The sequence below is a fragment of the Mustela nivalis genome, assembly GCF_964662115.1.
Source record: "Mustela nivalis genome assembly, chromosome: 12".
Lineage (NCBI taxonomy): Eukaryota > Metazoa > Chordata > Mammalia > Carnivora > Mustelidae > Mustela > Mustela nivalis.
In genome coordinates, this window is record NC_139031.1 from 38,010,241 (window position 1) to 38,024,433 (window position 14,193).

Sequence of the window (14,193 nt, forward strand, 5' to 3'; positions counted from 1 at the left end):
ATTTAAAATCTATAAGGTAATCTAAAAATATACAGAGAATGGTATATGATCCATTCATTTACACTTTTTTCCTAGTTGAACAAATATTTTTTAAATTAATCTAAATAATTTGAAATTCATGATAATTACAAGTCATGATCTTATGCATCTCATCTTTTACTACACTTGATCTTAGCCAAAAGGCTGAGAAGCAATGCATCTCATCTTTTGATATCCATGAATGTTTATTTTTCTAGGCCTTCTTTATTGTATGCCAATATAATTTTCAATTATTTGTATCTTTTACATCTTATAGTGGACATTTTTCTATTTTTATTATATTTATAGTAAGATTTTTAATTTCATCTTCTAAGTATACAAGCCTTACTGAAATGCAGTTGACTTGTGTATGGGTCTTATATCTAGTCTGCTAAACTCACTTACAATATCAATTTATATAATCATATTATATACATTCTTAAATGTCATAGAATCTAAGTAAATCTTTATAGAATATCATTATGCTATTTTTCATGTCTTTTCATCTTTCCTAATTTTGTATCTCTTAGTCCCTCTAGTTTGGGTAATTTTCATAAAAAGATTCATTAAAATTCAATGGCTTTCTTTGTGCCTATGTTTAATTATTGTTTAATCTACCCATTAAACCTGAATTATGTATTTTAAAATTGCGGAAACCCTGTGTAGTTCCTATTCCAATCTAATTGAACATATTGGTATTCTCTGGTTCTTAAATTATTTTTTATTATTTTAATCACATTAGATTTACTTATTTTACATTCTGTACGTACGTGTGATTTGTCCTATACCCACAGTTTTGGTGGGATGGATTCTGAAAGCTTTTGGTACTGTTCCTCTTAGTCATGGTGGCTTGTGCTTTCACATATTTAGTGTTCCTTGTGATTTCATGCTTCTTGAATTTTATCTGTGGAATTTTTTTTTTCTTTAGGACTAGCTTTAAAGTGCTAATTTGCTTCTACCTGCTCCTACAAAAAATGTTGATGTTGGTCCTCTTTACACTTTTTGCTTAAGGTTTTCAGACAACATAGCTCATGGGATTCTTTTCCCAAAGAAGTGTAAGTACAGGCTAGTTGTTAGGAATTTTCAAGGGAAACTTCTTATTGCTGCCTTCTACTAGACTCAATGCAAAATTAGGCAGACATTCCAATAGATACGTCTGCAGGGTACATTCTTCATGTTTATAGTTGTAGAGGCACAGCTTCCCCTCACTTGTTACTAAGCAAAAGTTCACAATGGTCCAATCACACATAAATTTAATGAATATCTGCATTTGTATATATAGTTTATTCAGCCCCAATATCTATAAAGAAGTTCAAAATTTTCAACAATAATCATTTATCTTAAAATGACAATGTCTGACTTTGTTTCTACTTAACTCTGTATTTGACTTTCTTATTACTGGCCGGTGCTAATGTTAATGCATCAAATAGTAAAGTCAAAATGATTCTAAGTTCATCTCTTTGCATATATGCTAGATTACAAGAGTAAGTGATATCTCCTAAATATCAGCCTCATACTGTTTCACTCTGTCCTCTTTTCTCAATGTGAAATACTATCCTACTCCATCCACCACCCAGTCCCATTTGCTGAAAATTTACTACCTTAAAGCTCAAGTGAAATATGAAATTCAGTTAGCACTCCCTTATTGTCTGCTCCCACAACCATACCACACTATCACAGATTATTTATTTTGTCTATATATTTTGAACATTAATAAAAATTGATTCATTCTGAGTGTCAAATCTATAATTAAAGATCTAGTTAGAGAAAACTTGATCTTTTTGCTATATTGTTAAAGTAACATGAAATAATCTGTTTCTTCAAACGGGAGAATCAGAACTCAAAATACTATATAGAAACAGAATCTTTCTTTCAAAACAATGAAAAATGACTATTGGCACAAAAAGGAAATTGATGAAGAGTGATGTCAAGTAAAAATTATGTAACTAAAATTTTCAAGACATGCATTTGGGAAGCAGTTTTGCTTTTTTTTTTTTTTTAATGTAATGCCATTTTGAAATAGCAAAGAAATGAGACTTGGAAGCAATTCTTTTCAACTATGGCTTTGATATATACGCTACTTTGAAAGTGGAAAATTTACATTTTAGTAATGGTTTAGAAAAACATATGAATTAGCAGATCTGATAGAATTACAGTAGAGATGTTAACACAGAGAAGTAAAAAACAATAAATCACCCTTCAAAGGGATACAAAACAGAGTTCTCTCACAACTATGTATTTGGCAAGTGAATTATGCACTACACAAGTAAACACCTGAAGGAAAAATATAAACCGGATGCAATTTAATTGATTATACTGATCTCACTGTGACAAACAGCAATGGCCTTTCATTAACATTTATTAAGGAACTACAAAGGTTACAAACTGTTCATGGCTTTAATGTTCCTTCATCACTTTCTTCTTCACCTTCTTTTTCTACTTCTTTATATATTAAACCACATTCACTTAGCATTCAGCCAAAGAAACAGCAGGACTCTCTTGAACCTGCCACCAATGATTTATTAAGCTCATTTTCTATTCATTTGTTTATAGATCAAACACAGAAAGAAAGGTTCAACAATATTGAACATATTTAATAAAAAGCACACACACCAAGTATTTAAACTTTGTATTGTGCTAGGTTAGACATTTTGGAAGAAAGACAATAATTACACATAGGCAATTGCTTTGATGTAGCCTCTCAAATCAATACAGCTACTTAGTACAAGGTAGGCATTTATGTGTGTTTAGCATTGGCACTCTTTCTAGAGTATGACATTTCAGGTAAATGTGCTTTATTGCAGACATGGGAAAACAGATCAATGAACTTCTCATTGACAGCCTCTTTCTCACTTGCTAGCCTTTATAAATGGGATGTCATTAATCTCCCATTCGCTACAACAGCAGTCTCTAAATTGGTTGACTGTGCACCCCATTACTAAAAGGTCTTTGTTTTGGCTACTCTGCTTTATTATTTAATAAAATGTAGTGCTCTTATAAGAATATAAAATACAAAAAGATTTCCAAAAGCAGAAATTTTAAATAAACACCAGTAAAAGAGAAGTTGTAATATTTTCTTCTTGTACTTTATGGAACATCTTTGTTCTGTCTCTGAGTCATGTATGCATCATTTTAAAGACCACTATTCTAGAAAACCTATGTGTCCTGTGAGACACAGCATATTACTAAATTAAATAGACATCTACAGAATGTAGAAAACTACATTAAGTGCTCTTCTGATAGGTTCTCATAGATTCAGAAGGTTTTCATTAATAGTCATGTTTAGTAAACATTATGAATTTTTAATATCATTTCCACATAATAGAATTTTTATTTCCCAGTCATAAAAGCAAATGTCTCACTAAGAGACCATATTCCAGAGTGAAAAGCTTGAACATAGGTCTATCATAATTATGGGATATTCACAGTCTAGCTTATTTTTTATTGTACCAGTGTTGCTGTTTTTTTTTTCTTTTTAAGATTTTTTATTTATTTATTTGACAGAGAGAGATCACAAGTAGGCAGAGAGGCAGGCAGAGAGAGAGAGGAGGGAGCAGGCTCCCCGTTGAGCAGAAAGCCCAAAGTTGGCCTTGATCCCAGGACCCTGAGATCATGACCTGAGCTGAAGGCAGAGGCTTAACCCACTGAGCCACCCAGGTGCCCTGTACCCATGTTTTTTAAATAAAATGATTTACCTATTCTAAAAATAAGGATGAGATATATTATCAAACTGAACTCCCTGGTTCTGGTATATTTAACATTTATATGTGGGAAATGGGTATCTAAGTTTTGCTCTTTATATAGTTTTACCATTGGTTTCAGTGGTCATAGTTTGTTACAATGTGCAAAGGTGTGATGGGAGCACTGGGTATGGTGCATAAATGATGAATTTTGGAACACTGAAAAGAAATAAAATAAAATAAAATAAAATGGAAAAAAATGTGATGGGAAACAGTGGTTAGCTGTACCAATTTCCATTTAGCAATGAGAACAAAAAGTAATGCTATAGAGTTGAATTTATTTTTCAAGATTTTTTATTTATTTATTCGACAGAGAAAGAAAGAGAGTATAAGCAGGGGAAGCACCTGAGGGAAGGGGAGAAAGCAGACTCCCACTGAGTAGGGAGACAGACACAGGGCTCAATCTAAGGACCCCAGGATCATGACCTGAACTGAAGACCGATGTTTGACTAAGCCACATAGGTGTCCCTATAGAACTGAATTATTACAGAAGTACTCCAGCTTAGAAATAAGTTTAAAGATGTAGGTTATTTAAATTATTAAAATAAGGGATTTTAGGGGACAGCTACACTTGCACTAAATCCCCTGTAACTCTGCATTCTTTTTTTTTTTTTTTTTAAGATTATTTATTTATTTATTGGACAGAGAGAGATACAGTGGGAGAGGGAATACAAGCAGGGGGGAGTGAGAAAGGGAGAAGCAGACCTCCCTCTGAGCAGGGAGCCTGATGTGGGGTTCCATACCAGGACCCTGGAATCACGACCCCAGCAGAAGGCAGAAGCTTAACAAGTGAGCCTGCCAGGCACCCACATTCCTAACAAGTAGTAGAATGATGAAAGTGGGTGCAGTTTAAAATATTCCCGCACTTTAAGTCCAGTGTCCTTTGTCAGGGTTTCACCTTAATAGTGCTGCTTTTTCATGATAAGGTAGACCAATGATTTTCTGCAGGTCATACATCTTCTTAAAGAGACCGGAATCTATCTGGTGAGTATTTCACAGATGATTAGAAGGTCTATATGATTACTAAAATATACAGTTTAACCGAAGTGAGATACTTTAGCAAAAGAGAAATATTAATTTAAAACTGCATTTTGACACCTACAATGCAAAGCTATCTAAAAAAAGGAAGGAGAATATTGTAATTTATGACAACATTACCACTGTATTCACTAAAATTCAATTATGACCTCAGGATGTTGTTGGGCACCTACACATGTGAACGATATACTACACTGGACACAAACAGATGTGACAGTTAATTTTAAACATCTGTGGACAACATGAAAAGTAAAGACAGTCATTTTAGGATATAAAAAACCAAGATGCGATTATGATATGTGGCCTATGACTTTTTTTTAGTGAACACCTGGAATCGTAGAAAGTGGATGCATAGATCAAATTAATTAAACCTTCTGTTGTCTTTACAGAGGAGGAAACTGAGAGGAGAGGTGAAATGTCTCACTCAAAGTCCCAAAGTAATATAATGCAGAACCAAGACCAAACCCTAACATCCTAATATTATTTTAGACTATTTACACCACCTACAGTACATTTCTTAGACTATTATTAAGGATTTTATAGCTTAAATTTAATTTTTATTTCTTTTAACAACAAAAAGCCACTTGAAGTTCATTTTGGGAAACAAGCTTGATATTTTAAAAAATTCGCTCTTAGAAGACATCTGAACGGCCAACAGACACATAAAAAGTGCTCAACATCACTCAGCATCAGGGAAATACAAATCAAAACCACAGTGAGCTACTATCTCACACTAGTCAGAACGGCTAAAATTAACCAGTCAGGAAGTGACAGATGTTGGCAAGGATGCAGAGAAAGGGGAACCCTCCTACACTGTTGGTGGGAATGCAAGCTGGTGCTGTCACTGTGGAAAACAGCATGGAAGTTCCTCAAAAGGTTGAAAATAGAGCTACTCCTACAACCCAGCAATCGCACTTCTGGGTTATTTACTCTGAAGATACAAATGTAGTGATCTGAAAGGGCATGTGCACTTGAATATTTATAGCAGCAATGTCCACAATAGCCAAACTATGGAAAGAACCTAGATGTCCATCAACAGATGAATGGATAAAGAAGAAGTGATATTTGTATAAAATGGAGTACTATGCAGCCATCAAAAAATGAACTCTTGCCATTTGCAATCATGTGGATGGAACTAGAGGGTATTATGCTGAGTGAAATAAATCAATCAGAGATCAACAATTATCATATTATCTCTCTGATATGAGGAATTTGAGAGGCAGGGCTAAGGGTCATGAGGGGTAGGGAGGGAAAAAATGACACAAGATGGGATCAGGAGGGAGACAAACCGTAAGAGACTCTTAATCTCATGAAACAAACTGAGGGTCGCTGGGGGGTGGGGTCTAGGGATAAGGTGGCTGGGTTATGAACAATGGGGCAGGTATGTGTTATGGTGAGTGCTGTGATCTGTGTAAGCCTGATGATTCACAGACCTGTAGTCCTGGGGCAAATAACACATTATATGTTAATAAAATTTTTTTTAATAATAAAAATTAAAAACTTTGCTCTAACTAAAAAATAATGAAAATAATTTATTTTTCATTATTCTGAAAGCAGCTATAAAATGTTTGGATAAACAAAAGGAAAATATATATTATATAAAGTAAAAAGTAATATACAAAATTAAAATACATAAATATAAATATACATAGAAATTAAAATATATAGCTATATATAAAACCTATATGTACATATATACAGACATACATATATCCATTAACACATATATACAGCATTCATGAATATTAAATTGATTTGGATTATTACATCTGCATATTTTCCAAAATCAGGTTTTCATTGTTTCATAATCATTGCCTATGAAATGAAAAATAAGTCTGTGACACACTGAAACACAGAAAAATATACAGCAATGGAAATGTATAATTATTCATAAAGGAGATTTTACCAGAGAGAAAAGGAGCAAAACTGATAAAATAGTAGATTCTCCTTCTAATCAGCAATACAAGAATCTCAAAACTTTTCAAATGAAGTAACTCTGGGAGGTCTTCACTATATCGCAAATATATATATTTTTTTTGACCTACTGAGGCACTCAGGCACCCCGCAAATATATATATATATATATTTAGTTACAAAATTAAATATATATATATTTAATTTTGTAACTATGATTTGTGAAAGACTTCTTGCCAACCATAGGCAAAATAAGGCATCTTAGGCAGATGGACAGATTTCTTATAGGCACAGCAATTTTGAGGAAACATGAATATTACAGTTATGCTCAGTTTATTTCACCATGTTTAATTTTATATAATTTTACTTTAATGTCTGCTTTTATCCTTTCTTTCTATTTCAGTGAAATTCATGGCTTCCTTGTAGGAAAGTCATATGTTTTGTTATTGTCCTGCCTTTGAAAATTAAAAATATATTCTTTCAGTTGGAAATGAGCAACAGAAAAGATTATGAAAAAAAATTCCATACCTGTACCCCTGGGGATAAAAATATGTTTATAAAAAATAAAAAATTAAAAAAAAATTCCATACAGATCTATTGTGTCATAGGGATTGTATCAGAAAAAAATGATTTGTAAAGTAATCTAGGTTGTTCAGGGGGGAAATACCATCATCTTAATCTAAAGACAAAATTTCCAACAGATGAGTAAAGAACACAAGTTAGCCTTACAGCTTTTGCATTCTAACATTACACAAAGGTTACAAAACAACAGACAACCTTATCAAGGAAATACTATGCCCCTCCGTGAAAAATGAACACAAGGAAGCGCTCTAAGGAGAGTGAGAAACTGCCAAATCTTTCCATGACACTGCTTGTTGACGTTCTCCTCAATCCATTTTGCATGGTCTCTCAACATTTAATGTGCAGAACGTTCACATTTGCTGGCCCGGTGCTTTTCAATTACATCCCTTTGCTTGGCCTAATACTTAACTTGCCACAGGGTGACAGGCAGAGCAAGATGGAAAAGTCTCTCCTATTCTCTCTCCCTTTTCCTCACCTGCCATGCCTGATGCCCTTCCCCCTTTTCAACACTATTTTATGCTAGGAAGATCACAATTTTTATGGTATATTGCCCTGGAATTTCTTCAAATATGTCTCAGTCCCTAGACTGCCCTCCATTCAAGAATTATCTATCTCCTCTTCCCCCAGTGACACAGATCTTTAGTTCTTTTATACATAATTTCCAGAGAATATAATCGGTACCAGGAAAATGGTTAAGTTATCAAATGCTTTGAGGACTACACATAACATCAGCATCGAAAGCAATATCCTGATTTCAGATGATCCAGATTTCCAAGAAGAGACTACATGGGTTACATATTCTAATTAGTCATTCTATTGGGGTTTATTTGTAAAAAAGTAATAAGTACGTTCACATTTGACCTTTTCAGCAATGGGCACATAATTTCTGGTCCTGGATTCTTTTCGCTTGGGAAAAGAAAAATTGTGGTACGTAAAAGTTACTATCATAAAAAATATTACAGGAATTATCAGTGTACTACCAGGATAATCAATTATTTGTATATTTATTTTTATGTGTGCAATAAATTTACTATTCACATAGCCCATATTAACTAGAATGTCAGAAGATTAAATTAAGATATATTTTACCTTTGGTATGAGCCCTTATATCAACACATGGAAAAACTTAAATTTTATGGTTTGCAAAGCTTTGCTGTTTCACTTGAACATAGTAATACCAGTGTGGTTTTTGAACTGGGACTCTGAAGTTACTTTTTTGCTTAGGAACTATCCAAAGTTCAATTTTTTTCCTGAAGATTTTATTTATTTACTTATTTATTTGACACAGAGAGAGAGATCACAAGTAGGCAGAGAGGCAGGCTCCCCACTGAGCAGAGAGCCTGACGCAGGGCTCAATCCCAGGACACCGAGATCACGACCCGAGCCAAAGGCAGACGCCCAAACCACTGAGCCACCCAGGTGCCCCCAAAGTTCGATTTTAAGGTATGATATTTGTTCTTATTTCTCTGGGGATCTGCAAGGATCCCCTCTAATGAATTAGAATTCATTATATTAGGGATTAGGAGACAGTGCTTCCTTTCTAAACAAGTTATACAAATCCCAGACTCTTTGCTCTGTAGTGAAAATATAGGGGACTCTCTAGCAAACTATGGCTAAGATTTTTAAGTTGTAGAACGTTCTTGCTTTATACTCACCTTTATGGCACCATAAGAAATCATGAATCTCTTCGTTTTTCACTTGTTTAATCAGAAAGTGTTCTCTGATTCTCAATGGGATGTGGGAGTCACTATAATCAACACACTGTGTGGGAGGTTATGACTGAGCCTTTGGAATGGTGTAGAAAGATGGGAGATAAAACACACCGGGCATCTGGTAAAGATTTTTTTTCCCCATTATTGAAATGCATAATTGCCTTGTGAAGTTTCTAATTTCTTTGCTTTACAAACACACTGTAATATGTATTTCTTAGGTTTCACTTTTATTCTCTGTGAAGCTCAGATTTAGATTAATTTCTAGACTCTAAGCAATTGTCTTTTTGTTTTGTATACTCTAATTTCAGATGATTTATAATTAAAGTTTTATTACCAGAAGATTTTGTAGCAACTTATTCAAAAGTTTGAAAAACCAGGATAATTTGGAATAATGTATGCATACGGATCTAATTAAACAAACAAAAATATGTTGAAAATTCAAATTCTATAACTATCAATTAAAAGTTATGCAATATTCAGCTTAACAAATTGGCAAAATTAAATCAAAAGTTAGTTCACAATGTTCTATCAGTAGGAATTCTTATACATTAAATATGAACTCGGCAATACTAAAAGTTAAAAAGAAAAACAAAAAACAATGCCCACATCAGTGACTAAGAGGTAGAACTATGGAAATTTTTATTATTTTTTCTGCTTTTATGTGCTTCCGCACTTTTAAAACTTTAATCGATAAATTTATTAAGCTTTATTTTAAATACAATATCACTATTATAGGGTAATTCCTTGATTATAAAATCTCCTAGAATAATAATCCTTTTGGCAGGAATAACCAAATTTCTGAAAATAATCCCATGGCAGTATAATAAAGTACATGCTCCTGTGCCCTCTCCCCACTCTTTTTGGTCCTTGATGCCCTTCTGTTCCTAGAAGCCTCTTGATCTCCTAATGAGGATAAATTGGACATGCTGGAAACCAAGTGAGAATTTTTCACTATAAATTAGTTCCAATCAAGGTTCTATCTCAAACAGGTATTAGGACTTAAATCAATAGACTTTCACTTTTAATTCTTTAATTTCTCATTATAAAATGAAAAGAAAGCTCTCTCACTGAAGGAATTTGATAATGAGCTCTGCTACAAAAAAAAAAAAGTGTAAGATAATGTTTCAACCTCTAACAATTCATGCTCTAGGTAGAAAATTAGATATGGTAATCAAATAGTGACAAAACAATGTCTATTTAGAAGTGCTAAGTGAGCACAACAAAGCAAATCATTTTACTTGGGGATGTTGTGTAAAAAGATGACATTTAAAAAACAGTAAATATGAAGTTGAGTGAAAGAAGAAAGCCAACGCAAAGGGAACAATCCAGGCAAAGGCATGGAGTCTCAAAAGGATGGACCATGTCTTAGGGAACAGCAAAAGTCATACTGATTAGGTTGGTGGGAGAAGAAATTGAAATATACCTTGGAGTTCCCTTCTTATAAATCGGTAGGTTGACTTTTGTGGCTATAGCTAAGAGAATAAAGGTATATCTCAGCAGAGGATCCCTTGAAATTTCAATACTTATTACAATATGAGGTTTTCATATTGAATTGAAGTCTTTTAGGGTATTTGAGTGAAGCATCGGAGGAGACAGGTCTGTAATGGAGACCAGCCACAGTTCTCCAATACCTATTAACCCCATCTCTATGTAGCAGCAGACTCATTTGTTCACAAAATCCTTGCTCTCCTAAGATGAATGAACTAAGATCAGGCAGATGATGGTAACTGAAGCAAAACTTGAAGTCTCCCTGGTCCTGGGGCACTTGTGGTTGGTCAGGTCCCTTGCTTTTCAACTGCTGCCTCCTGGGAGTTGCTTTTGATATTGTATCCCAAGGTAACCAAATACTTTATGTTTTAATAATTTGATTCCTTATTTTGGTTAGTATTAAATGTCATTTTGGTTGAAGTCAAGAGGACATTCATATCTTTATTATACTATTTCTATCACAAAAAAAATAGGTCTAACAACAGTATACCTTTCATTCAGAGTTGAAATATTATTTAACAATATCAATGAGAAACTCAACCAACTTTTTTTTGTTTTTTAACGGTACCGTTAGTAGTTTAAAGTAATTTTCAAGGTTCTCCTTAGCCCTATTTTTCTTTGATTGTGGGTATTAGTGGACATACACAGACACATATATATGTAAATGTATATATACACTATACATCAACATGCAATTGAATTGACTGAATAAAATCACTTTCTTCCCTTCTTACACAATGTTATTAATTCATTCAAAAATATTTACTAACCATGATTCCAGGCTAGGTAATTTTTTATAATGGAAAAGTACCCATGAACAGAATAAAATCTCATCCACCTATAATTCTAATGAAAAAGGCAGAAAACGAACAAATGCACAGATATATAACATAATGCAGAGTTTTAAATGTTATGAAAAAATTAAAAGCAGGATTAGGGAATGGGCTATGCATGTCAGGGAGGATTATTTCAGACTGGGCCAACAAGTAAAACTTCTCTGATGAGTTAACATTTCAACTGTGCCCTGAATGACCTGGTTTGCTTCCCCTGCCCCCCCCCCCCCAGATAACTGATAACTGACAGCAGGAGAAAAGAAAAAGTCACCAAGAGCATTTACAGAAAGCAATTATAATGCTGAATTTTAGAATACATGATGGATAAGGGAGGAAATTTAGGAACTCTTAGAGGGGGCTGGTATTGATAATGAAGAAGTGGTGGAGGCCAAGAATGGGTGTCTGAGAATTTGGAAACATGGTAAGTTAGCTAGAAAAATGGGAGGTGCTAAACTGGTTGAATTCAAGTTGTCAAAGGCAGTATTGTTACTGGTAATTGTATCAGTCAGGGCTCTTGAGGGAAACAGAACCAACAGGAGACAGACAGATATAGGTATAGACATAGATAAAGAGGGGTGCCTGGGTGGGTCAGTCTTTAAGTGTCTGTCTTTGGCTCAGGACATGATCCCAGGGTTCTGGGATCGAGCTCCATGTCAGGCTCCCTGTTCGGAGGGAAGCCTGCTTCTCCCTCTCCCAATCCCCCTGCTTATATTCCCTCTCTCGTTGTGTCTCCATCAAATAAATAAATAAAATCTAAAAAAAAAAAAAAAAAAAGACATAGATAAAGGGACAGAGATAGGAGAAGATTTATTATAGAAATTGGTTCACACATTATGGAGGCCAAGAAGTACCACCTGGAGAGTCAGGAAAGCTAATGGTATAATTCAGTCCAAGTATGAATATCTGAAAATGAGGGGAACCAATGGTATAAATCCAGAGTCTAAAGGTTTAAGAACAAGGACCTCCAATGTTCTAGAGCAGAAGAGGAGTTTCCCAGTTAAAGAAGAAAGAGAGAATTTGCCCTTCTCTCACCTTTTGTTCTTTTAGAGCCTTCAATGGATTGGATGATGCCTGCTCACATTGGTGAAAGCAGATCTTCTTTACTTGGTCTGCTAATCCCAATGCTGATCTCTTCCAGAAATATTTTTTCAGACATACCCCAAAATCATGTGTTCCTAGCTATCTGGGTATCAGTAGCTCAGTCATGGCGACACATAAAGTTAACCATCACAATGAAGTGGTGGAGACTACCCAGAGTTCCCCCAAATCATTATCTCCTTTCTTGTAGCAACAGATTCATGCCATCTAGGCACATGAATGCCAAGCTACACATTATATGTCTGTGCTCTCTCTAAGGCTACCTGTGGCTACAGAATTGATGGGTGTTAGATCTAGTTCATCTCTATAAGAGAAAACCACTTTCCTGGACTCTGTATTCTGCCCACCTCAAAAATTAAATTCCCAAAGTCTACAAGGTGGACATGTAAGATCCAGCTCCCATCTTGAGGATCAGGACACCTATCAAGAATGGCTAATGATAGCATCAAGAAACCTGGATCTCTGAATGACCTAATGGGCAGTGCTATCCCTCCAAACTAGATTGTCCACCTCTAAACTGTTACATGACAAAGAAATAACTTCTTTTGAAGTACTGGAGGTTTGGGGTTTTTTTTTTAATCAATTAGCTACTAGTATATACAACAAACTGCTACTCTAACTGTGGTCCATGGGAGCAGCACAGGTGCCATCTGGGATCTTGTTAGAAACACAGACTCTAAGATTCCCCTCCAGACCAATAAATTGGGCTACATTTTAAATAGCTCCCCAGGTAATTATTATACACATCAAAGTCTGAGCAGCACTGCCTACTGCATAAGATCTGAATACAGAAATCTAATTCTCAGGATTAAGGTATCAACATGGCCAGGGAGCGTTAAAGTGCAATGGATGGAAAGAAAATTATGCTTAAAGAGATTAAGTAAATAAGAAGCTAGGAGGTTAGCAATGTATGTATGCTGGTGGAAAAGTGATCACCTGGAATAATCACCTAGAATGATGACAAGAAAATGTTAGAAAAAGACTGAGCCAGAGCTAAAACGTTTGGTTAGGTGACTGTGACAGTTAATTTTACATAGCAACTTCACTGTGCCATGAGTTACCCAGACATTTGGTCAAATATTATTCTCAATGTCAGTGAGAATATTTCTGGATAATATTAATATTTGAATTGGTAGACTGAGTAATAAAGAATGTCCTCCCTTTTGTGGGTGGGACTCATCCACTCAATGGAAGACCTGAACAGGACACAAAAGCTAAGAGGGAATACCTCTGGCCTAAGTACTTGAGACAGAACATTGGTATTTTCCTGTCTTTGGACTCAAAGTAGAACTACACCATCAGACTGGGGGTCTCCAGGTTTCTTCTGCAGATCTTGAGACTTCTCAGTATTTTTAAATAAACACATGAGCCAGTTCCTTATAATAAATCTCTATTGGTTCTGTTTCTCTAGAGAACTCATGCAGGGAGGGAGTCATCAGGAAGACACTTGCTCAAATGATAGCAACAAGGAGGGATAATAAGAGGAAAATTTTGAATATATTCTTTTTTAGAAGAGCTGGGATTTTTTTTCATGTTTTTATTTTTTTTATTTATTTTTATTTTTTATAAACATATATTTTTATCCCCAGGGGTACAGGTATGTGAATCACCAGGTTTACACACTTCACAGCACTCACCAAAGCACATACCCTCTCCAATGTCCATAACCCCACCCTCCTTCCCCCAACCCCCTCCCCCGAGCAACCCTCAGTTTGTTTTGTGAGATTAAGAGTCACTTATGGTTTGTCTCCCTCCCAATCCCATCTTGTT